The sequence below is a fragment of the Hibiscus syriacus genome, unplaced genomic scaffold (genome assembly GCF_006381635.1).
Source record: "Hibiscus syriacus cultivar Baekdansim isolate YM2019G1 unplaced genomic scaffold, ASM638163v2 tig00110432_pilon, whole genome shotgun sequence".
Classification (NCBI taxonomy): domain Eukaryota; kingdom Viridiplantae; phylum Streptophyta; class Magnoliopsida; order Malvales; family Malvaceae; genus Hibiscus; species Hibiscus syriacus.
The window spans coordinates 148,190-167,022 of NW_024062735.1; the positions used below are offsets into that span (position 1 = coordinate 148,190).

Below are 18,833 nucleotides of genomic sequence, written 5' to 3' on the forward strand. Positions count from 1 at the left end.
ATTTTATAGAAATTATAATTTATCAAGTATTAATTTATAGGAGATATAATGTCTATCGAGTTAGTTGAAACAATATTTAGTTTATATTAATTGGTGGATACTGATGAATATCTTCTTTTATTGTAATTTATAGACTTTCGTTTTTAATATCAGTTATCTAATTACTGATTGAATTCTCTCTAACTGAAATATAATGCTATGGTGGTAACTAATATTAGTAGTTCCTTATGTTTTGTGTTTGTTCAATTTTGGTCATCATATTTGAAAAAAAGTTTACTTTTGGTTATTTTTTTTGGTCTAAATTATTTTGGCCATTTAATCGTTAATTTTTGTTACTTTATTGATATGACATAATAGTAAAATTGGTTAAATTTAACTTGACCCTTGAATTTTGGACAAAACATTAATTTGACGTTAAAATTTACATAAAATACTAATTTAACTTAAAGAATTTAGATAAAATATCAATTTGACATCTAAATCCAATCAAAGTTCACGTCACTGATCGAAATTAATCATCATTGTCAGTTGCTGTCAGCCTGTCATCAATCATTGATCATCGATTGTTAAACCCCAAAATTTATATTCACATCTTATTCTTATGTTGAAATTTACCTTAATATCTCTCTAAATAACTTATGATCAACAACGATGGTTATCAAATAACAAACTCAAACCTAAAAAATTGAAATATCATAACTTAAATTAAAAATAAAACCACTTAAGTAAATAATTTCTAAATTATAATAAATCATTTTAATTATAAAATAGCTTACAATTTATTTAATTTATTAATTTTTTTAAAAAGACTTGAATATAATTCACACACGCATACAAAGTACGTTGCTTAAACCCAAGTCATCTAAAACAACAACTTAAGTTCTTATAGAAAAAAAACTTAAATTATAAAAATGGTATTATTGGTCTAACCTTTATAAGTTCATTGGAATATTGAATGCATGTGCTTTTATTCATTTCAATGGTTGTTGAGAATGCGATAATAAGTGAATTAGTCTTTAACAAATGCAAGTGCTACTTTGCAGTATCTAGTTAGAGATGGACACCAGACTTGAATTCGACGAATTTTGATTTAATTTTATTGGGACGAGTTTATTGTTTAAAAAAATTTGGGTTCGGGATGGGGGTGGGTTGGGTTCGATTTAAGATGAAAAATATTCGATCCAATCCGATTTGAAAAATAACCTAATTCTATCATATATATATATATATAATCTCTATTTATTTGTTCAATTAGATCCATTTTTTTGAATAAAATTAATATTTTTTATAATATATTATTTTGAGTGGAGTCAGATCGAATTCAAATTTATCTCCAAATGACAGATCTTATTTAAATCAAATAAAATTATTTTAAACCCAAATCAAATTAAATTTCTTGCGAAGGACGCATATTTGTTTGAGTTGGGGGTTCGGCCCTAATTCTATTGACTTAAGTTGCAGTCACACTAGATGGCATTCTTTTAATATTCGATTACGATGAGACATATGTATAGTAGTATAAGAGAAATGGGTTTAAAGAATTAGAAACCTTCAATTTTACGAGTTCTGATCATAAATGACAGCAAAATCAAATCCAAAAGCTTGAAATTATTCTTAATTCTAATATGTTATCCAAATCCAATAACCAACAAATGAGAATCCCAGACCCATCCTCTTTGTCATATCGCAACGCTTGTCTCCTCCATGAATGCCTCAAATCCAATGATCTCCTAGCCGGAAAAGCAATCCATGCCCAATTATCAAATCCGGGCTTCACTTTAGTGTCATCTTATTGAACATCTCATGAGCTTTTGTTCCAAACCGTGTGTTTTTCCGATGCCCGCTTGTTGTTGACGAAATGCCTGTGAAAACTAATTTCACTTGGAACACCCTGTCATCTTATTGAACAATCTCATGAGCTTTTGTTCCAAAACCGTGTGTTTTTCCGATGCCCGCTTGTTGTTTGACGAACTGCCTGTGAAAACTATTTCACTTGGAACACCCTTTTATCAGCTTATTCTAGACGGGGTAAATGACTGAAGCTACTGAAATCTTCATAAGATACCGAATCGTGATTCTGTTTCTTGGAGCACGATTATTACTGGGTATAATCAGATGGGTAGTTTTGAAAGTGCTATAAAATGTTTTGATAAAATGATCAAAGAACGAGTAACACCAACGCAGTACACAGTTACTAGTGTACTTGCATCATGCTGCTATTGGAGTTTTATATATTGGTCGAAAGGTACACTCTTTTTCTGTTAAATTTGGGCTTAGTATTGATAGTGTAGTGAATTCTTTGTTTAACATGTATTTAAGTCTGGTGATCCAATGATAACAAGAGTTATCTTTGATAGGATGGAATATAGGAACACATCGAGTTGGAATGTTATGATTTCCTTGCATATCAGCATGGACGAGTTGATTTTGCACGTGAACAATTTGAAAGGATGATGAGAGAGATATAGTGACGTGGAATTCAATGATTGCAGTTACAATCAACATGGGTACGATCTTGGTACTCTATGTACTTTTGGCAATATGCTGAACTTCGCTGCTTCCTGATAAATTCACATTTATAATGCACTATCGGCTTGCCAATCTTGAGATGTTGAAACTTGGGAAACAAATCCATGCTTGTATTATTAGCACCGGCTTTGATATGTATGGTCCAGTAGGAAATGCCTTGATCTCAATGTACGCAAAGTCAGGTGGGGTTCAATTTGCTCGAAAGATTGTAAGTGGGGTTTCATGCCTTGATGTTATTCCATTTACATCTTTGCTGGATGGATAGTTAAGCTTGGAGATTAAACCGGCTAGAGATATATTTACTCATTGAGATACCGTGATGTGGTTTGCATGGACTGCCATGATTGTTGGATACTTGCAGAATGGTTTGAATAATGACGCATTGGAGCTTTTAGAGATTAATGTTAGAGAGGGTCCTAAACCAAATAACTTCACTCTGGCAGCCACCTGAATGTCGTTCAAGCTTGACTTCATTGAACCATGGCAAACAAATTCATGCAAGTGCAATAAGAACTGGTCAAGCATCCTCAGTTTCTGTGAACAATGCTCTAATTACAATGTATTCTAGAGCTGGAAGTATTAATTGTGCAAGGAAAGTATTTAATCAGATAAATCGGTTCAAAGATATTGTATCTTGGACATCCATGATAATGGCTCTTGCTCAACATGTCTTGGAGAAGAAGCCCTTGAGCATTTGAAAAGTTGCTGGCAGATGCTTTTAAGTCTGACCATATAACATATGTAGGTGTGCTCTCTGCTTGTACACATGTGGGACTGGTAGGCCAGGGCCGGAGGTATATATGATGAAAGATTTTCACAAATTGAACCAACACTGAGCCATTATGCGTTGATGGTTGACCTTCTTGGACGAGCCGGATTGGTACAAGAGCATATGATTTATTGAAAAAATGCCCATTGAACCATATGTTATAACTTGGGGTTCACTCTTATCTTCTTGTAAGGTGTATAAGAATGTAGAACTAGGTAAGGTTGCAGCAGAAAGATTGCTCCTTATTGACCCGGCAACATTGGGCTTACTCAGCCCTAGCTAACTTGTATTCTGTTTGTGGAAAGTGGAGGATGCAGCAAAAATCCGCAAACTAATGAAGATGGAGGAGTGAAGAAAGAACAAGGAATTAGTTGAGTTCAGATAAAGAATAAAGTCCACGTCTTTGGAGCTGAGGAACTTCACCCACAGAAAGATGAAATCTACAAGATGATGATAAATATGGAAGATATAAAAAAGATGGGCTTTGTTCCGGATACTGAATCAGTGTTACATGACCTTGAGGAGGAAGTAAAGGAGAAGATGCTCAGACATCATAGTGAGAAATTGGCCATTGCTTTTGCACTAATAAGTACTCCTGAGAACACCGCTTTGAGGATCATGAAAAACCTCAGAGTCTGTAATGATTCCACTCTGCCATTAAATTTATATCCAACTCTTGGCAGAGAAATTATTGTAAGAGATGCTACCGTTTTCACCATTTCAAGATGGTTTCTGTTCTTGCCGCGACTATTGGTTATGGATACAGTTGGAACGACTGACATATCAAAAGGTCTATTGTCAAAGAGGTTGATCCTGATGTTAAAATCTACACTCTTACCAGTGAAGCGAGTGCCGACCTGGTAGACTTAGCTCCAAAGGACACACGATTGCATGGTTTAATATTTTGGGTTTATTGCCTTTTAGCATGTAAAATGCTTGGTTGCTCTTGGCTTCTCTCTTTAAGGAAGGCAGAACAATCTATTCCTACACTCGTACATTTTTTGAGGTCTGGCACAGTATCTAGATTTAAGAGTAGACTCAAGCAAATGTCTTTCCGGAATCAATCTCCACTGCACATAACAATGGTAAACCTTCTTCGCTCCTTAGAAAGTTTCAATCTTATTTGGGTTCTGAACTTTTCTGATTCTTTTAAATAGTGAAGTATTCGACATCTGTTATGTTAAAAAATAAAATATTGATAAATGTCGCTTTAAAAATATACCTGGTATTCTCATGATAAGTGGTCACCTTGCACAGTAAGATTCCTGTCCTTATTTTGTTTAACATAGCATTTGACTTTTGCCTTTCATCAATCATCACGATAAACAGTAACTTTCTAGCAAAAAAGAGATTATTGTCCTTGTCTCCCCTACTTTATTTCCCAAGTTTGAGCGGAAGGGAATAGTCTTTTCTAGTTATTGGATGATCTTAATGAATCTGAATGTAATTCCATTTTCTTTCCAAGAAAATAAATACCAATCAGTTATGTTAAGCGTGCACAGGTTACCCTTTAAGATTGTATAGGAAATTTGAGAAGATTTTGAGCCCTTAAATAGAGTACACACTTTGCGTTTTGAATTAGCCTAGCCAGTGTTTCTTCCAATAGATGAGTGCTTAGTACAATGATGCCATAATAGGTTTACAAATCTCTGTGTATCTGTTGTATAAACAATAGCTTCCCGTCTTCTCTATTCTATCTTTATACGGATGCCACAAATCTCAACCAATATTACTCAAACTTGGGTATAAATGCCTCGAGACTGTTCGAGAAAGTTCTTGGTCGTGAACCTGCAAACAAACTCTTGCTTTATTAACATACTATGAAAGTTCCAATACAAGGTCAACTTTTGACAATTTTTCATTGGCCATGTTCATAGTATAGAAAGAACACTTCAACGGAATTTACATAGAACTTCCAAGCACTATATATGACCCTACAGTTGAGGTGGAGGCGATGGATTTTAATTTCTCCAAGATTTCAGAGGATCATAATTCGTTTTTGAAGAGACCCTTCTCAGTGGAAGAAGTTTGGGATGTAATTTCGTCGTCGGATAGCAACAAGGCTCCGGGACTTGACGGACTGACAATGGGATTCTTTAAAAATTTTGGCCGGAACTAAAAAAGGAAATCATGAAGTTTTTTCTGTGATTTCTATGATGGGAAAAGTTGGGATAAAGGGGTAAATCATTCATTCATTACCTTAATCCCGAAAAAGTTGAGTTCGGAAAATGTCGAGGATTTTAGACCAATAAGCCTTGTGGGTGGACTTTATAAGATCTTGTCAAAGGTGTTATTCAGAAGATTACGACAATGTATGGATGCAATCGTTGGCCCTTCCCAATTTGCTTTTATTCTGGGTCGACAAATCATGGTTTGTTCCTTTATTGCGAATGAGGGGATCGACTGTTGGAGGAGGAAAGACCTTTAAGGAGTAGCGTTTAAGGTAAACTTCAGAAGAGTGTATGACTCAATCGATTGGAATTTGCTATTGAAAATAATGGATTGCATGGGGTTGGTCAGAGTTGGGGATCTTGGATGAAAATGTGCGTTTTTACGGCTTCCATTTCGGTGTTGGTGAATGGTTCTCCTTCGGATGAATTTTGGATCGCGAGGGGTCTCTGACAGGGTTGCTATCTTTCCCCGCTCCTTTTCAATTTTGTTGGCAAACTTTTGAGCTTGATGTTGTTGAAAGCTGTGAGGTTAGGCTTGTTTAGAGATTTTGAGATTGGGAGTCCAGGTGATTCTTTTGAGCTCTCCCATCTTCAATTCACAGATGATTTGTTAATTTTTTGTAATGCATCAATTAGGGAGTTGAAGAATGTGAGAAGGGTACTTATGATTTTTGAGTTGATGTCAGGGTTGCAGATTAATCTTTCAAAGAGCAGGTTATTCGGTATCAACATAAATGACGAGATTATTTCTGAGTGGGCTGTTGCAATAGGGTGCACAGTGGGTTCATTCCCAACGGACTACTTGGGGCTTCCTCTTGGGGCGAAGAAAAACTTAGTTTCTCTATGGGATCCGATTATTCAAAAGTTCTACAAAAAATTGATCGGGTGGAAGTCTACCTCACTATCCATCACTGGTAGAGTTGTGTTGATAAAGTCTAAAGTTCGAATTTTGCACTCTTTCCCCTTAATCCATTCTTATTTCCTAGATTGCGACATCTTTTATATAAAAGAATAAAAATATAAATACCAGGCAGTAAAATGTGTCAGCACTAGACTTGACAATTCATGTGTTTGTGTATTTTGTCTATATCATAATCATGTTTAGAAGTATCTTATATTTATGTAAATGTGTGTGTTTTATATGGACTTTGATCTCCTTGAAAATGGATGCCATGTACGGGATCTATTTGCACATGGCTTTGTCTATGGCTATGGTGGATATAGACTGCCTTTGGAGTTTTACGTATGCGAGGTAATCATCCATTAAGAATTCCACGAATACAACCTAAAATGCAAATTGGTCAGGTAAAAGTCACGTGGTTCTATAATATTATTTTTAAAATATTTTATGATAAATCTGAATTTGAAATCAATTGACAGTATGATCCGACTACGGAACTATTGAAAGAAAGGAGAGGAGGGAACACTTGGCATGTGCAAATCCATTTCAAGACAAAATCAAGGATATAATAAAGACATGAAATTTGGATTTATCCTCAAATCATGTTTTTTTATAAAGCAAAACATGAGTCGCATGAACATTGTTTTTTTTTTCAGGGAACATAGACATTGTCAAATAATGTTTGGAGGAGTAGGCGAGATTTGATCTTTAGATTTTTTTACTTCAATTTTAGATATGGTCCGTTGAATTAGGTTGAGTATGTTGATTTAGCTCAACAGGTTATTACTTAGAAACGCAGAGTTAATCAATTTTCACTTCTCTTACAAAATCTCTTTGTTCATACGTAAAACAACCATCTCTTATTCTTATTTGCTAATTTTACAATTGGATTTGTCAATTACATGGATTTTAAATCCTCTTATAGAGGTTTGCTTATCCTTCTTAACTAATTTTAAAAAACAATCAAATCCAAGATTAAGATTTTTTTTGGATTAAAAAGTAATAGCATTTGTTTCATTCATTAATTAGATAAAATTATTCAGCGCTTAACGCGCGTTAAGGGGAATACTGTCATTATCATACATAATTTAAGATTTGCAACGTGTAAATTGTGAATGATACGATACGCCTTTGTTTTTAGTTTTTATTAGTTGGCTGTTTCTTCAACTATATAAAAGTCAAAAACTTATTTAGTTTTGGTTGGCCTCGCCTTTACCGTATCCAATCTGATATAATTGATCAATAGAATAAATATCAACATTTAAATAAAAAAACTTAATTAGTTTTTGACAAATAATTTGAATAAATTGTAAACTGCAGCAAAAAATAAGTAAAATATATTTTAAAGTGAAAATTTTAGCATGGATCCTCAAATTTAACGACCACTGTAATCCTATAATATACATGAAAATTAACCTATCGTATATATTCTCAGATATTAAATATCAAAATTGAATATTGGGTAGTTAGAAGTATATTTGATAGTATAAAAGAGGAGTCCAAGCCGCATGTTTCACATTTGTTAAAAAGTAGATGTAGAGATGGGAAACCCAGAAATGTGGGAGCATGAACTTGTCCTCCATTTTCACATTTCAACCGACCTCTCCTCCCTTAAAATATAGAAATTAATAGTGTAAGATACCACTCACCACCACCTGTCAGCCTTATCCGTTCCTTTACTCCCTATAAATACTTCCCTCGTCAAATCAAACTGTCGTCAACTGTATTTTCAGACGTGTTTTGAATCTTTGATCAGAGTGAGTGCTAAAAGAGATGGCTGATATTGCTCTGCTTGTTGCCGAGGAGTACGAGAGGAGGCTGGGGATTTCGAGACACCAAACTGGGGCTGGGAAACAACAACGATTACCAACTCCGTTCCCCTGTAGCGGTGTTGGCTTTGAAGCTGAAGGAAGGATTGAGGTTTCGAAATTAGGGATTGAGCCCAAAACCCAGATCGGTGTTGCAGCTCTCCATGGAGCACTTTCTGCTTGATGATCATTGCTGCTAAAGCCTTGTAATTTAATTTATAAGACCGAAATGGAAACCATTTTCATTTGTATATTATGGTGTTTGTTAAGATGCAAAATTTCTGGTTATCATTACCTAACTTCTAACTCGGATTCAAATCATATCTGTTTATAAGAAAAAAGAGTCAAGAACCACAACTTTCAATTCCCTACAGGATCACAGTGATCTTTTATGCTTGCCGGCCAAAGCAGCACCCTACTTTTCCGTTTCCTGCAGCAGTTCTCTGTTAACTTCGTAAACATACAAATGTCTCCATCTCAACAAACATTAGAAAAAATAGAAAAACATTATAAAATATATTTTATCTTTTAAAATGATAATTTCAAAGCGTTAAACTATTAAGTTATCAAATCAAATTATATCAAGGTATCTTGATTTTTAATTTTATCTTATTTACAGTTCGAAAGTATCTTCAAATATATTACTTTAGTTTGAAATTTTAGTCACATTGTTAGTTTCGACTTTACTCGATTATAAATTTTTAAATTATACTAGAAAAATAAATAAGATTTATTGAATTGACTAAATGTTTTTAATCGATTTAATTAAATGTTCACCTTATTTTTTTTAATTAAAAACAATACATTTTATCATACTAAATGTGTGTATAATTCTCCCAACCAATTAAATTCCCTAAAAAAATGATTATTTTCCTTCATACCAAACACAAAGATGAAGTTGAAGAACTGTTTGTAGTAACAAATTTAAATCTGGTTATGTATAAATACCATGCGTATGTAGTCACTAGTCACGTAACATAGCATAAACTACGGACCAATATAATACAAACATTACACAACACAACAGTATAAACTACAAAGAGGCCATTACCTTAAACAAACAGACCAATAATCAGAAAGAATCCGAGAAGCAACCATGGATAAACTTATAGCCTGTCACCAGTTCTTGTTGTTTCTCTCACATGTGGCTTGCTTTGCAGCTACTTGTTCTTCCGAAAGAGGCAAATAGTAGATCTTAGGAGTTGCTTTGGTTTTCCAAAATAGATCATCTAGTGTGACCATAGGAGAATCCAGTCCCTCCGAAGGCGGTGACAGCAGTGGAACGGGAAGTCGTTTCTCCGAAGGCGGCCAAACCTGTTGATGACCTGAGGGTTGGGGCAGAGAAGTGAGAGTTTTAACTTCATGAGGATCCACAAATTGAGCCACCAATAGACGTCCACCATTGGTTGGCCATTGCAGGTTATAAAGGGCATTACGTGTCTCGATTGCTTCTTCCACAGATGAATACTGCATGAAAAATGGTGACGTCACAAATGCCAAAAACAAAAGGTTACAGGAGTTGGAAACAAAGCATTTCATGTCTTACGGTAACATAACAATGAGTCTTAATGTGGTCCATCCAGAAGCTTGTAACAGTCCCACTTTTGCCTAGAAGTTGTTCCACAGCTTTCAAGGTAAAAGGACGAACGAAATTATCAACTCTCAGGGAAGATGTTGGAGGTTCTTGTGAAGGTGGAACTACAAAAATCCTTTTCATGTTAACAAAACAACTGATAGAAAAGATTCCATGCACATGTGTTTTTGAGGAGCATATATATAGAATTTGACCTGTGTTCTCTTTTATATCTGATTGAGAATCGAGAATTTACCATCTCGTTCCTTGGGCGTGGGCGTATCTTCGCTATCGGCGGAGTCTGACGAAGATAAGTTGGATTGAGTTGGTGTAAGATTAGTGGCTTGCTGCTCTGGGACTTGTAAATAATCAGAGTTGCATTTGTGCCTCTTTGCAGGCTCATTGTTCTCAATAGCTTCTTCATCTCCAAAGACAAACTAATATTGTGAGAATTGCCCCATTCATGAAAAAGGTTACAATTACAATCCATTATCACTTACCTTGAATCTTTCTTTTCACACCAGGACAAGAAGAATGGCTCTTATTCTCCACAAAGAAGTCACTTTTTTCTGTTGATGAACCATCTCCTGCAACAACAACATGACTTTCCAGCTCCTTGATAATAAGTGCTTTGTTTTCCGCACTATCTTCTTCTATTTGCATGGTTTCAGGCAAATCCTTCTCCATAGAGTCATCACTAGAACTTCTATCCAAATTTATTTTTTCCGGGGTACCCCATCTCTTCACTGTCACCTTTGTTGCTCAGTGTGAAATTGTATCATTGTTTTCATCTATCTCATCAATGGATGCCTTGTTCCTAAGCGGTTGTCCATAATCATCCATTGTTGTGATTGACCATTATTGGGACAACATTGCTAGATGAACATGGTTCGACCATCTCCAGTTTAACATCTTGGCTTAGTTTGACATTTTCATCAACTATATTATCCTTTAGTTCGATCTTTTCATTAATGGACATAGAATCATTAGAAATAGAATCAGGCTTTACTTGAAACCCTGAAACAGGGTTGATCTCAGGCACCTGATTGTTTAAAGAAGAAGAGTCATGCATGCCATCCCCATTCTCCAGCTGAGCCTTGGAATCATCAGTCTCCACCTCTACCTTTGGACCCCCATTCTCCACTCGGGACTTTCCATCTTGAACTCCATTTGGTTGTTAGAATTCACATTTTCTTCTCGTTTGAGCTCTACAAATGTTCTTCAACCAGTGGTACCTCCGTCACCACTTGGGGATTTCCATCTTGACACACCATTTGGTGTTAGAATGTACATTTTCTCCTTGTTTCAAGCTCTGCAGATGTTCTCCGACTGGTGTCACTTTCATCAACTACACCATCACCTGATGCAGCCTCACAATCACTAATATCATCTTTAAACTTCAACGCACTCCCCTTCTCAATCTCACTATCTCAGTACAACCATGATCCACTACATCTTTAACTTTTTCATGCATGTCATCCTTATGATCCTCATTCTCTTGCTGAGCCATGGGATCATCACTCTTCACCTCAAGCTTTCGATCTTGACTCTCCATTAGCATGTTGGAATTCACATTCTTTTCTTGTTTCGAGATCTGCAAATGTTGTCCAATCAATGGTACCTCGGGTATCATAGTTTTAACTTCAATGGCCTGAATAACAGGCTCATCTTCTACCAACATGTCCCTTTCTTCAATCCTCCATGACCTGAACCATTGAATGAATATGGTTCCGCCATCTCCGACTTAACATTATTATTAACTATCTTAGCCTTCAATACAGACTTTTCAGTAATTGGCATAGGATCAGCAGAAATAGAATCAGATTTCACTTGAAACCCTGAAATGGGGTTGATTTCTGATACCTGATTGTTCATAGCAGAAGAGCCATACATGTCCTCCTCATTCTCCAACTGAACCTTGGGACCCTCATTCTCAACTTGGGGCATTGGATCTTGACCTTCCATTTGCATGTTGGAATTCACACGTTCTAGTAGTTTCGAGATCCGCAAATTCTGTCCAATCAATGGCACCTTGGGTATCATAGTTTCAACTTCAATGGCTTGAATAACAGGCTCATCTTCCATCAACACGTCCCTTACTTCAACAACCCCATGACCTGAACCATTGGATGAACATGGTTCCACCATATCCGACTTAACATTATCATCAACTATATTATCCTTAGTGCTGTCTATTCAGTATTTAGCATAGGACCAGTAGAAATACAATCAGATTTCACTTGGAACCCTGAAACAGGGCTAATTTCAGATACTTGATTGTTCAAAGCAGAAGAACCACGCATGTCATCCTCATTCTCCAACTGAGCCTTGGGACCCTCATTCTCAACTCGAGGCATTGGATCTTGACACTCCATTTGCATGTTGGAACTCACATTCTCATCTTGTTTCGAGCTATGCCAATGCTGTCCAATCAATGGCACCTCAGGTATCATAGTTTCAACTACAGTGGTTTGAATAACTGGCTCATCTTTCACCAACATGGCCCTTCCTTCAACAACTCCATGAAATTCAACTTTATCCTTTAGTTCAGTCTTTTCATTACACGACATAGGACCAGTAGAAATAGAATCAGATTTCACTTTAAATCCTCAAATAGGGTTGATTTCATATACCAGATTGTTCAAAGCAGAAGAGTCATGCATCTCATCCTCATCCTCCAACTGAACCTTGGGACCCTCATTCTCAACTCGGGGCATTGGATATTGACACTCCATTTGCATGTTGGAATTCACATTCTCTTCATGTTTCGAGCTTTGCATCAATGGTACCTGCGGTATCATAGTTTTAACTTCAGTAGCATGAATAACAGGCTCATCTTCCACCAACATGTCTCTTTCTTCAACAACTCCGTGACCTGAACCAGTGGATGAATATGGTTCCACCATCTCTGACTTGACATTATCATCAACTATATTATCCTTTACTTCAGTCTTTTCAGCAATTGACATAAGATCAGATTTCACTTGAAACCCTGAAACAGGGCTGATTTCAGATACCTGATTGTTCAAAGCAGAAGAGATGCATGTCATCCTCATTCTCCAACTGAACCTTGGGACCCTCATTCTTAACTCGCGGCACTGGATCTTGATACTCCATTAGCATGTTAGAATTCACATTCTCTTCTAGTTTCGAGATATGCAATTCTGTCCAATCAATGGCATCTCAGGTATCACAGTTTTAACTTCAGTGGCCTGAATATCAAGCTCATCTTCCACCAACATGTCACTTTCTTCAGCAACTACTTGACCTGAACCATTGGATGAACACGGTTTCACTGTCTCCGGCATAACAACATCTAGGCTTATTTTGACATTATCGTCAATTATATTATCATTTTGTCCAGTCTTTTCAGTAATTGACATAGAATTTGTAGAACCAGAATCATTCTTCTCATCTCCCTCATCAAGCTTTGGGTCTTGACACTTCATTTGCATGTTAGAATTCACATCCTCATCTAGTTTCGAGCTCTGCAAATGTTCTCGTTCCACCAATTCGTCCCTTTCTTCAACTACACCATGACCCGAAGCAGCTGCACAATCAGTATTATCACCCTTAAGCTTCAACCCATCGTGATCCACTACTTCTTTCACTTTCTCGACAACAGTTGGTGTTGCTTTTTCAGATTCTTTTTCAACTACAGGCTCAGAAATATCATTATGAAAACCACCATCTGCTTCATTTGCAACTTCTGCTCTTTCGGTTCTAACTGCTGCGTCTAAGCGTTTTACCAAATCCTTTTTCAAGCCACGAGTTGTCAAACGCCGTCGCTTGAGTTCTTCTTTTAACTCCACAACCTTCCATTTATCGATTGGTCGATTATGGAGTATTTTGAACTTCGATGACATATTTCAATACCTAGTTCAAAACATTATATTCTTCAGTCATTCACTAGAAAAAAATATTTTAAACGATATACCTGGTTCAAAATTGTTTTAATAATTGATACAATTGATTTTTTTTCTAAGTAAATAAAATGAAACTGAATTCGCAAAACGAATTTTTATATTTTTATTTATAACTTAATTTTGTATATTATTTATCTTTTTATTTTATCCACCGGTTGTTAATATTTATTATATATATATATATATTAATTCATTTGGCTCATATTTTACTTCCCCTTTTCTCCATCGTTTAAATAGTAAAATTTGGCGAGGAAAGGAGATTAAGATAATTTAAATAATATATATATTAACAAAGCAAATCAGTTTATAAGAAATAACGCCAAAAACATATTTCATGCAAATCGCAATATTTCCCAGCAAAATTAAGATATAAACACACCAAACCAGCCATTTTCATATTTTTTTTAATTGAAAATATATAATTGTTTACACAAACAAAAAAGAAAATTAAAAAAAGTTAAGGTACTCACAGAATTTTATATTTGAAATCCATACTTTCCTTGAAGAAAAATATTTCGTGAAAATTTGAATTTCAACGAATGAATATTCACCTTTAGAGAAAACCCTAGTTTTCAACAAAGGCGAAGCTATCTAAAACAAGGGAGAAGAATAATAATAATAAAGGAGTTTTGTAGGTGAGATATAATTAGGTTTTATTGTTCTGATAATTTTAGCCATACGTGATGGAAGAAAATAAATGGAATTAGGGTTTTTAAAAAACCCGATATATGGTAATATCGAATAAAAAAATGAGGGACCAAATTTAATCTTTCTTAAATTCTAATTTTGGCTTTTATTTAAAGTTTTAAACTCGTGTAAAACGTCTATCTATAATAAGGATGATAATTTTGTTTATAAAATCAATAAATGTTTTATTTTTGTTGAAATCGATATTTTCTTATGTAATTAAATTATTTTATTTTTTCAAAATGCATAATCGATATTAAATATAAAAAATATATAAGTTCATATAGCATCTTGCGCATACTTAATTTTATAAAATACTTTAATTTCTATTCAAGAAAATATAAAATATTTTAATTTAGTTGATATTATTATTATTATAACATACACATGAACTAACTTATCTCAATGGTTAATGAAATTTTTGTTGTTCCTAGTGGTTATAGGTTCGAGCACCAGTAATTACAAGGGTGATTGTACGTTCATTGTCAAATGGTTAAGAGATCTCAGAACATATACTATTTTGTAATCCCCTTTAGCTTAATAAACAAATATTTTATTATTATAACATATAAAAGTATTCTTGAACTCTAATTAATATTTTAAAATAATATAAATATCTTTTACACTCATCAATTATTTAATCTTTATATTAATTATAATGTTTTTAAATGAATTAGAGTTGTTCCTTGCCTTCCTTACCTTTCCGGTGACACCACCCAAGTGGACGTGCTCTCATTTTTCAACCATGTGCTTCAAGATTCTCCAAGTCGTGGGGTGCTTTTTCGCAAATCTCCTATATCACTGTCAGTAAATTTTAATTTGACGTGAAATTATTGAACATGTCCTCTTTTTTAATGTTAGTTATAACAGCAACACTAATTTTCATTAAGACAATTTCTTTAACTAAGTTTTATCTCATTAACTAACATACTTTGTTATTAAATTGATTTGAAAAAAATGTTTTTAAATGAATTTAAATTAATAGTTATTTTTTGAACTCATCAAATTGTTTATTTAATAAAAAGGAATATTACTTTTTTAGAGGTCTTGATTCGAACAGTTACGTTTGCAGGGTACATGACACATATACTTTTTCAATTAGTTAAAAAAATTTAAATAAATATTATTTTATAACCATCCTAAACTATTTCAAAAATATATATAGTTATTTTCAATAATTGTTATTTATTAATATAGATAAAATTAATTAATTAATGATTTGTTGGAGGGAAAAAGTTTGGAAAGAAAAACCCACGTGTCTTATTGCAATGCCTTATGTAGCCCATCCCATTGATCCCAATGATTGAAACAATAAAACAAATTTAAATTGGTATATAAAAACGATGGGATTAGAGTCTTAGGCTTTGTTTAGTCATTAATTTTGGAAAGTATTCTTGGGTTAAAATTATTTTTGGTGTGAAAGTAATGTTAAATATAATTTTTTTGGATAAAAATTTTGTTTGAAAAATATTTTTAAATTTAAAGACGTTTGAAAATTATGTTTTCAAGTTAAAATTACAACTCTAATCTTTTTTTTGTTATAATGTATTTATTTTTAACTTTTACAACTTCTAATTTTATCGAGAGTAATTCTATGGTTAATAAATTATTCATAGGTTTAAAAATTTTATATCTCGTCGTATCAAAATTTTAGATAAAAAATATTTAAAATTTATATATTTTCATGAAATAAGTATAGTCATAACGAATTTATTATTTTTAATATGAAAACATGTTTTATATTATGATTATAATTTAAATTGACATGTTTCATATATTATAATATTAAAAATTAAATATAATATATATCAACTTATAACAATATGTCTAAAATGATCATTATATTCTCAAAATCACATTATAACAAACACTTTAAAAAATATTAAATTAGCCCTTGATCAAATGTCATTCATCGAACTTTTTCCTGGTGATTAATTTATAGATTACGTGCCAACATTCAAGATAGCAACTTACATGAAAATATCTAGAGTAAAAACACACATTATTATGAATATTCAGTAGATAAAAGAATAAATCGTAAAACATGAATATACATATTTACATGAAAAATTTAAATTGAAAATAAATATAAATAAATGAGAAAATTCACTAGATATCGAAAGTAACAAAATATTATCTGTAACATCGCAAATCATTTTGTTGTATCACACTCCTTAAACGATAATATTTATGTTTATTTATAAAATCAATTACTTAATTACAAATGAAACTTTAATAAACAAAAACTTTATTTTAATAAAAAAACTACTAGAAGAAGTATATTTTTATGCGTATTAGATGTAAAAAAAATTGTATTTTGATCCTAAGTGTTTCGACATCCGCCATAATTCTTTAGAACGTTTTGGATCAAATAACAAATATTAACATAATTAGGAAGAAAATAATATCATCATCTATACGACTTGCAGGTCTATTTGAATATTTGTGTGAATAACAAAATTATGTAAGGAATAATTAAGGAAGGGCAACTTGGTCAGCGAAATAATAATAATAATAATAATAATAATAATAATAATAATAATAATAATAATAATAATAATAATAATATAATAATAATAATAATAATGCATTAGAAGGAAATGATTAGCGAACAATTAAAAGAAATGGTACTTACTAGGTGTAACTGACTGGCCAGAGAGAGGTAGAAGAGGGCTAATTGGCTTATTACACTATTTAGACAATGGAATATCCATTATTGTCCCAGAGTCAATTATGAGAGAGATCAGCGGCTTGGTTACACTTGAAGCTGATTTCTAATTCATTTCTTTCAATTAACAATATTTTATTCATATTTTTTATGTATTTAGGTTTGTAATAACAATTTGACAATTAAAATAACGCATGTAACAAAATCACCACATTTATAAAATTATACTCTTATAAATTATTAATTACAGAAATATTATAAATAAAGTGAACTTGATTTACACGTATTATTATTTAATTGGAGGAAAATAAGTAAAATAGAAAAGAAAGATGGGCTTAATCTTATGTGTTTGACAATTTTAAGATTATACATAATTATGAATTAAGACCAATAATTGATTTAAAATTGAGAATTTTTTATATATGTGTTAAAGTATATTTGTTACTGAAAACTAGATGAAAAGAGAACTTAAAGTTGTGACTTGTGGGAAATATAAGTATTTTAACCATCAAATCAAGTTTAATATTTGATTTATAATGGATAATATATATATATATATATATATATATATATATATAAATTGTAGTTAATACAATAAATTTTTTAAAACAAAAATAGATCTAAGATGATTCAAACCTAATATATGAATTTATATATGTTCAAAGATAATTCATGCTCGTACTCATGGAATTCTTGGTGCTCGAACCCAGTACCTTAAAAAATAATAAAAATTCTTTTACCACCGAGGCCACTAGAATTCATGTTTATTTATTTTATTCAAATGGTAATATATGTTATTATTTGATTGAATGATTAAATTTATTAAATTAGAATTAGAATTAATAAAATATATAAATAATGAAAAACAAATATTTTATTATATAAATTTATTTAACTATCACGTTGATAATTCTATTAACGATTGGTGGTTTATTTGAAATCAAATTGAAAGTTTAATGATTTAATTAACAAATTTTTAGTTCATTGGTCAAAATAGAATCTAGTTAATAGTTTAGTGACATTGGGGATAGCTTAACCAAAAATAAAATATGGGTAAACTGCACAATTCCTCATTTAACTTTACTTTCTCTCCTATTTCACTCATTGTACTTTTAAATTTTCTAATTTACTCACTGAACTTTCGAATCGCTCATGTTTTTATAGCTACAAATTGTTTTATTATTATTATTATATGATGTTACATTTGTTTATTATTAGAATACAAAAATAATTTTAAATAAATAATAAAATAGTATTTTCACTTCTCCACCATCTGTAGCATAACCACCCCTCATTCTCTTCATTGACAACCACTGTCAACCTTCGAAATCGGTAATCGTTTGATCCTAAATTGTACCGAGAGACTTGCTTTGACACGATGAGCCCGAATCTAGACCAGGAAATGTCCCAAAACCTGTGAATCTCAATAGAAATATTCCATTTTCCTCACTTTTGATCTCTTATTCCCGGACTTCGGAGCATGTTCAGACAAAATGAAGGTCGGATTCTGACTCAAGTGGTTTAGGTGAAGCGACCCATGAAGTTTGAGACTTAACGACCACCATCTAAGGCAGTTGACAACAACCTACGTTTCAATTTTCTCACTTTTGATCGAATTCAGAGCATGTTCCGATAAAATGGAAGTTAGATTCAGACTCAGTGGGTCAAGATAAAGCAACTAATGAAATCTAGAACTGAACGACCACCATCTATGGTTGTCAACGATGACGTCCAACGTCGACGAACAGTAGACAACCACCATCTATTTTATTTTATATTTTAAATTATTATTATACTAAAT

General features: G+C 32.9%; 2 pseudogenes; one reads left to right on the plus strand and one right to left on the minus strand.

Annotated features, from left to right (window-relative positions):
* The first annotated feature begins 1,598 nt into the window (after positions 1-1,598).
* LOC120125521 lies at positions 1,599-4,109 on the plus strand (annotated as a pseudogene).
* Positions 4,110-9,267: 5,158 nt separating this feature from the next.
* Positions 9,268-11,899, minus strand: LOC120125522 (annotated as a pseudogene).
* Positions 11,900-18,833: the final 6,934 nt, after the last annotated feature.